This window comes from Eufriesea mexicana, unplaced genomic scaffold (assembly GCF_001483705.2).
Source record: "Eufriesea mexicana isolate 0111107269 unplaced genomic scaffold, ASM148370v2 scaffold3062, whole genome shotgun sequence".
Lineage (NCBI taxonomy): Eukaryota > Metazoa > Arthropoda > Insecta > Hymenoptera > Apidae > Eufriesea > Eufriesea mexicana.
Genome location: NW_016911092.1, coordinates 696,052 through 704,388, shown reverse-complemented (window position 1 = coordinate 704,388; position 8,337 = coordinate 696,052). Strand labels below are relative to the sequence as shown.

Sequence of the window (8,337 nt, the reverse complement as noted above, 5' to 3'; positions counted from 1 at the left end):
CTTCCGATCGTGACAAGTCGTATCGTATTGTTCGCAGCTTCACGTTCCGCCATGTTCCTTTGGCGCCAAATGCGCGCGCACCTTTCTTCGAGAGTTTCTCGGCGTTTTACGATTAATAACAGTACGAAACGTGACACGACGCGTGAACTTGACACGTCGAAGGAATTCGTAATTTTGAAACATATTTTGTTCTATAACGCGTACGTCTACGATTTTATACATAAGATTTGACGTTTTCGTTACGTTTTCTCAGTGCAGACAAATATGTGCCTATATTTAATATCGTATCAGTCGTATTTCGTTCGTCGTTTCGACAACATCGTCGCGTGTGAGGTTAACGTGCTGCGTAAAATGCGATGTGATTGAATTTATCGCTTGCTTGTTTTCTGTTGGACTTTTCCAGACCTTCGAAGCAAGATCTACGTAGCACGACGTTTTTGTTCGTACGTTTTATTTTCACGAAGCGTTAAGTACAGCTATCACGTTCACTGACAATGAGAATCACGATGATATCGATGACGTATTACGCGGAAATGGACGATACGGACACGTGCAGCAAATGGTAAGTAATTATTGATATTTATTTTTTGTCAATAGTTAATAACTTCGTTTATTTTTTTGTGCTTGTATTTAATTATTTGTTTTAAACGAGTTTCATGGATATGAAATTTAGCAGTATATTTTAGCAATATTTAATAACGTTTCTTCAATAATTGATGTAATTTTCAATAATCAAAATTTGTTTTCTCCCCGTGTATTATAAAATATATTGCGAGGTATATAAAATAGTATTCTTTTGTAGGTTAAATATCCATATTAGGTTTAGCTGCTGAAATAAAAGGAAGGAAGAGTTATTTGTAAATGGAGACTTGATTTATAGTTAATATTTATAACATGAAATATGTCTGGAAGAGAGGTATTCAACAGGTGTTTAAAAGTTTTTAAATACTTAATAATTTCAGTATATTGTATTTTGTTCTCTGCGTTGTCTTTTTTTGAACTGTTTATATAGTCAAAATTTAATTGCTTTAACAAACTATTATAAGAATTAGATATGAAATTACAATCCAATTTGTGTACATTATTACACATCAATCAAAACTTATTTTGAGAAATTAATAGATTTATTTTTCTTTATCAAAACAATTAAATTTGTATAATTGGTAGTTCAAATTTAATACTAGAGTTATTAAATTAGTTACAATGACTGGTCTCAGACCTTTTGTCCTTGCAATAACCAAAAACACATACATGCTTTTAGCAAAATTAATATTGATTCATATTAAGATAAAAATGTAATTGCACATATTTATTTATCTTCATTGTACCATTAAAGTTTCCATTATCTATGCAGACTATAGTTAGATACGCATTAGAGGTCGCTAGTTTCAGTGTTATTTAAGACAAAGAATAATTAAAGAAATGCATTTATCGTTATAAAAGAGGACAACAACGAGTAACAATAATACTCTTTCTGCGCAATAACACCACAAAACACGAAGAATTGAAATTTCATCGACATTATTGCGATGATATTATTAACATTGTCAGTGTTTATCCATTGGAAATGTTATTATCTCGAATACTTTAATTACTCGCGACAGTCATTTGGATTCAAACCCAATAATTAATATCTATAGATATCCGAAATCGTCTCTCCGACTATTTCTTAAATTTCCAAGAAAAAGAAGTCAGTGTCGCATCCTTGCAAACTTTGAAAAAAAAAAAAAAAAGGAAAATTGTAGAGAAAATCGTGCCGAAGAGAGACGCAGGGCAGGCGAGGCATTAGCGTCGAACTAATGAAATGTAAATTAAACAAGGTTGTCCCCGCGACTTATTTCCTCCCTTAAATCCCACCAAGCGCGACGGTCGCGCGTCTCCGGATGCTGCCGTTTAATTAACGGCGTTTCCTTAGCGGGCAAACAAGGAACAGCCAATCTCCAACGCTGTCCTCGTTCTTCTTTTTCCACCTTTCCGTTTGCTTCGTAAGTTACGGTTATCCTTCGTTGCCCGATGCCAAGGGTGGAGGGAAAATTCGATCTATTTGTCCGTGGCCGGAAGGATCCGCGTTTCCTTTCGACTGCACGGGATCGAAAGGGATCTAATTAACTGCGACGGCAATCGATCGAACGCCTTGGATAGTCAGGCTCGCAGGCAATTCTTTTTTCTCCAAGTTTCCCGTCTCTCTGAGCCCTCTGTGACGAGCGTTTTGTCCGGCTACCTTGATACAGACGAATCGACCAACGGAAGAGGAACTCGAACCGTGTCGTGTCTTCTCTGCCTTTAGTTTAGGGGTAGTTGCTCACATGCCTGGAAAAAGTCGCCTTCTGGCTTCCTTCGCGGGGTATCGCACCGATTCGGAATTGATTTCGTTTCTTGATGTACGTTATTAAGCAATGGGGTTTAAGAGGTCGGAGGACCTCGTTCTTTGTCCTTGCTGCGGGATTTAGGGGTGAAACTGGATACCCGAGATTGGACGTCGTTGTCTTCTGTGTAATGAACGGGTAATTTGGTTGAACGTTAATGAGCGAATTATGGATCGAGGAAATTTTATGGAATTTCTGGGTTAGATATGGGATTTGTGTAGGTTGTTGCGAATGGTTATAATAGTTTGGTAGATAAAAGAAAATGGTTAAAAGTGATCTTTTTTAATTGTTTTATGGGTGAAAGATTAGATATCATTATAGTTAATTACTATAATTAATTTATAGATACAAGTATTTCTTCCATTTTTCTATCGTTTGAGTTAATTAACTCCTCGATGATTGCATCCCTATTAACATGGTTTTGTTTCTGTGTAAAAATTTTTGATCTCGTGTTAACTCATATCCATTTTATGTATCGAATTTACTCCAAATCGTACATATTCGAATTTTCTAAAACACCAATGTGGTAATTTTAATCACAATAAACTATTAAGTATCATAATTGCTCGTGCACTAAGTCGGTATTAAAAAATTCGTAAATTTTCAACTGATTAATACAAAATACTACGATCCTTTATTTTTCAAATTAAATTAAGATCTATTTTTCCATTAAATCAACAAACTTTTATACTTCTTTTCAATTCAGCAAGTGTTATTATTTAAAAACAGTAGGACTAAAATTCGCCGCGTACAAAATAATTAACGACGATAAACGATGAAAATTAAACGCGAATAAACGTCTATTAATGCCCGAGTATCGTGAAATATTTCGAAGTTAGATTATATTCTTAATAATAATAGGAAATTTGGTGACCATAATAGGCGTCATTATTTCTATAACCACGATGTTTAGCGACACGTTATATCATCTAGCTATCGAACAGTATTGCATTAAGCGAAAACGCAGTTATCAAGCGAAACATTTAAAACGTTTAATCGATCAGTCGGTTGGCCAATGAAACAGCGTGCAATTAATATTAACGAAGAAGAGTTATTCCATTTAGGAGGTGCGTTCACGGTGGAATAGCTTGTTAATTATTAAACCTCGAACTTGCGGAAAGTTTGAAAAATTGATTCATTAGTACCGGTGCGATAAATAGGTCAGTATCAAGGCTCCGTTTCGGAGCTTCGATTCGGAGACACGAAAAGGGATTAATGAGCGAACAAATTTCCTATATATGTGGATTTATCAGCGGTAGAAAAAGAAATAAGGCGTGGAGAATGGAAACGGTGATGATGGAGGAACGCTAGGGTACCAAGGGCGCAGCTGTAATTAAAAAAAAACGGGAAAATAGGTGACGGAACACGAATATCAATTAACAGGTGCGACAATTAGGGGTGTAATCGACACGTGAAAAATGTCGGCATTAAACGCGCGGAAGTACGTGAAAGTTAATTGAAAATTGTACATGTGGAAAATGGCAAAGGGGGAAAAAATATCGGAAAATGCGACGATGTAACGGGAAAATCGGTGGAAATTGGAACTGAATTTAATGGGAACGTTGGAAATAAAATGCAGGTAAATAGAAATATATTTCGAATTCGGCCTTTGTTTCCGGGCACGCGTGAAATTTGCCAAAAATTCCGAGTCAATCGTGGACACGTTGAATTTTTATATTCCAATACGGGCTAGGTGACGCATTGTTAAAGTGCTTTTAGTTAAAATATAGACAGAAAGTGACGTCATTTGTAATTATTATGAAGGGAGAAAGTACAGTAATGGCGTCTGTTTCGGTATGTACATTTTGTACAAGTTAAAATTTTATTTTTCCACGATTCTTTGGTTACGTTAATTTAGCAATTTCAGTTTCTCGATTCGGAATTACTTTTACTAGACTCAGCGATGTATCATCCGTCATATCCTCTGAGCCCTATTCCCAAAGCCTCGAATGCTTCAAAATGTCGGGATACGATCATTATATTCCTCCTGTATTTCGTTACTGGAAACAGGTACAAGACTGCAATCGTGTTCAATTAAAGGAATTTCATCGCATTTAAACCGTTCCATTATATCAATATTATCACAGTGCATTGCTAGACTAAACGGTCATTGATCTCTGCCATAAATTACCATATGCATGAACCGATTCGAATTGAAATATTTACCTTCGTAGAAAAGGTGTTCGAATGTTCGAATGTTCGAATAATGGAAACATTGGAGGACAAAATATTCCGGCGACAAAGAATTCGAATAAATAGACGAATAATCGAGTTGCCTCTGTAAAATAAAATTCAAAAAGCACAAATTCATACACGACGTAACTTGCATGTCGTAATCGCGAAATTGGTTTCACGATAAAGACATGGCAAGGTATGATTGTGTGAATGCGTGTTATCGGAAAGTTCGTTGACTGTGATGAAAAAAAAGAGTCGCGAGGTATGTGAGAAAATGTTGGAAAGCTAGCAATAAGAAATAAAACAATGGGCAAATAAACGAGAGAAAATGTATATTAAAATCGCGAGTTAGAGAGAATCGAGTATCTGAGGGATAGGATTATAATATGGAACTGTTAATAACGTGTATAGTGTCGTAGGTTTAAATCCTACAACCCCAAGGGCTGTAAAAGGGAAAGCAAGTGAAAGTGGGTAAGCAAGATGGAAACCAAATCCACTGGGAAAACATTGACGAACGGTTCATCGATGGGTCTGCAATATTTTCGGTGATCGATGGGGTGGGAGTAGTTTTAGGCACAATTAGGAAAAGCGAAGGATGTCCTCTGAATAGAGAAGTATTCTGTAAAGCTTGATAGTGAAAGGTCGAAAGAACTCACGAGGAGAGTTGTTTAGAATTGTTTTCTGTCGTCTATTCTTTCCATACATATTCATTGTGGATAGAAATGGCCACCAATATCCTCTACATTTTTCAACAGTCAATACTGTTAAACTGTTACTGTTTATATCAAGTGAACGAGTAAATATTAGTAATAAAATTGTTCATAATAAAGCCATCTTTTTGATGCAATATTCTAACAGCGTCACTTACTTTGTGTTTGACGACTATAACCATCATCGCTTGGTTCTCGCGCTCTGAAAAGTATGGTATTGGTTTTATGAGAATGTGAGTGTTGGTTTTATATGTGTGAATGGTATTGAGATAGAATAAATGAAAGTTATTTGGTAGTGTGAATGTTGATAAAAAATGTTTAGAAGAATGTGCCACAATGAAACAATTACGTGAGAATCGTCATAGAGTAAACATGAGTTAATAACAGTGAGATAGAGAGAAAAGAATTTTCAAGATAGAGTCAATCTTTGTGTTTAAAAATAGTTTATTTAGAATCGTTGTCAATATTTAAATATTATTATCTAAATATATTAATTTGACAATTGTTAAAAGAAGTGGAAGTTATTAGTATTCATTTCTATCCACAAAAAGAAGTCTCTACGGCTAACTGGTTAAATGGTACATAGACGCTACAATAATAATCTACTTATGGCAACTGCCAAGTAACACGTCGACACAGAAGGGCAAGATCGATCGAGGGTTAAATAACCATCTGAGACCCACGAATGGCTCCAACAGTCGAATCCACCCTTGTGCGTTATCCGTATTCCATTTCATTTTCAGAACAATTTTCTTCTCGCGCAATAAAGTCGATTTACTATCTCCGTTACTATTAACGCTATATCAGCTACAGCGTACGCCATCCGGTACTAAACCTCAGCGAAACTCCGCGGGTATGATCAAAATTTCCACGGCATCTGATTCCCTTCTGTATTAATCAGCGGGCCAGGCAATTCGACGTTTTATAGAGCGGAATATCTTCGCGAGTGTGCATTTGCATTCGATGTTCCCGTCCATCGATCGGGAATACGGTTTCGATCGGTCGAAGAGCTTTTCCTCTGGCTCTTTTTTAAGGGTCGCAGGCTAAAAGGGGCGAAAGAAAGCGACGCGTCGGGAGAAGGCAAAATGGGGTAGCTCGTAACCGAGTCTCGTGACGTTCCGACGAGAGGAGAAAGCGTAAGCTTTCGCTCGTTAAAATCCGTAAATAACAGCCACGTCGGGGATAACGAGGCAATTTCCGGCTATGCTCGACCACGTTCGAGTTTTGGCAGAACCGTGACTCGCCAGTCCCCGATTTGAATATTCCACGGATTTTTATGGTACCCTGCTTCCTGCGTGCTCCTCGCCAGGATGGTCGCGTGTAAGTTACCGGGAAGATTTGCTCGTCCTGAATTTTCCTGCGTTATTTTACGCTGATTGGAGTTTAAGCTGTATCCTCGAGCATCCGGGCGGATTTAACATGCACCGGGCTGGCTCGTGCGCGCCATGTTACTTAGCGGCTGGAATTCTCGCGAGAATTTTAGTTTACGAGCGATCGGATGCATCGCCGATCGTTTGAAATATTTATACTTAGCTTGGCTGCCTCGGCGCGAGTAATGCGTGCTTTACCGGCCCCTTTTATCCAATTAAGCGATTCGATTCTGCCGACGTGCTCCGTAAATAGAGGCAAGAGGTATAAACGTTTCCGCGATTAAGGGAATCGGGTAAACGAAAATAATTGCGCGAATAGTCGGTCGTGGGATCGCATAGGAAATTCGCCGATTTCTTCCAACGATAATCCTAGGGATTATAATCAGGATATATCCTATTGTATGCGAATAGTCAGGGTCGACAATGATAGAGTAGTCAGAGACGAATTAATCCTTTGTTCCTGGAGATTGTTGGCTCTACTATCGCCAGGGATTTACTCGGAGGGCATTAACCAAGCATCGAACGGAGTGAAATTAATCATACCCAGTACGATACTTGCAGGATATTATTATCCATTCCCACATTTGACTAATCCGAATCAGATCATAACAAATAATCGGTAATCCGAATCAACGTCGATCGAGCTTCTATTTTCTCGAAAATTGAACAACTTTCGTCCGTGCTCATTTACGTGAAGCATCGATCGTGATTCAAAGTCGAAGAAACAAATATTTCACTGCGAAATAATCCCGCGCTTCGCTCCATTCTCGAACGATACTCGCCGAAACGATACCTCCGAGGCAGAGGACAGGCGATCTTATAAATCAAGCGAGCTTCGAAACTTTTTCCATAAACAACTCGCGAAAATCGTTAGCCCTTCTCGGGATCATCCATCTAGTTGCTCGATGAGAACGATTTCCTACTACCCGGTGGCCCATTTCTTCCCCTAATAAACACGTAATTCCTTCTCAAGCATCGACGCCGGAGTCCCGTCAGGCTCGTCCACCTTTCCACCCCAAGGAAAACCGCAAGTCAGGCTAACTCGATTCCTTTTAATTTATCTCGACGTTTCTTTGATGTTTACTAATCCCCGGCGCGAGTTATTTATCCCGGGGACGACGAAGTCGAAAACAATCGTGGCCGGCATGCGGAGGCCGTCGCTGATGATCCCCTTTGAAAGTGCAATTGATCGCGCAGCGAGCATCAGAGAGTGCAGCTGTACGGACTTAAGGCGTACGTGGTGGACCGTCCCTCCGTTTGCAGCCAGAGGGCTGTCTGTTGCTGCCAACTTCGACAAAGAGAACGTCTCTCCCGTCTCCGTTCTCATCCTCGTCCCGTCGTGGACCGTCTCTGTTTTTCGTCTGGTTCGGCTACGCTCTCGGCTGGCATGCGAACAAGGCGAAGGCGCAGCGGCAGCAGCAACAGCGAGCAACATCGGCGGGAGAGGTGGAAAGAGGGTGGAAAGAGGGTGGAAAGCACGAGCTTCTCCTCTGGAACAGAGAGATACCGTCGGACGAGAAGGAACCGTTGGCTTAGGCAAGAGAAGGTGAAGGAGGAGGAGGAGGAGGAGGAGAAGGAGGAGGAAAGTCGAGCGGAGGAGCCGTGTGCTCGATGAAGGGTAGAAGAGAGCAAACGAGGATGAGAAGCCGGTAGCGAGGAGGGAATGGAGGACGGTGGAAAGCGTGGAAGGTGGTGGTGGCGTAGTCGGAAGAAGGG

At 39.7% G+C, this 8,337-nt stretch overlaps 1 protein-coding gene across 1 annotated transcript in view; it reads left to right on the top strand.

The window, feature by feature from the left end:
* LOC108550836 (neuroligin-1) overlaps positions 1–8,337 on the top strand; it is a 123,460-nt gene that overhangs the window by 488 nt on the left and 114,635 nt on the right. Inside the window, exon 2 of the mRNA XM_017904729.1 lies at positions 404–562. The gene's annotated coding sequence lies outside the window, so the exon portion shown is untranslated. The remainder of the gene's footprint in view (positions 1–403; positions 563–8,337) is intronic.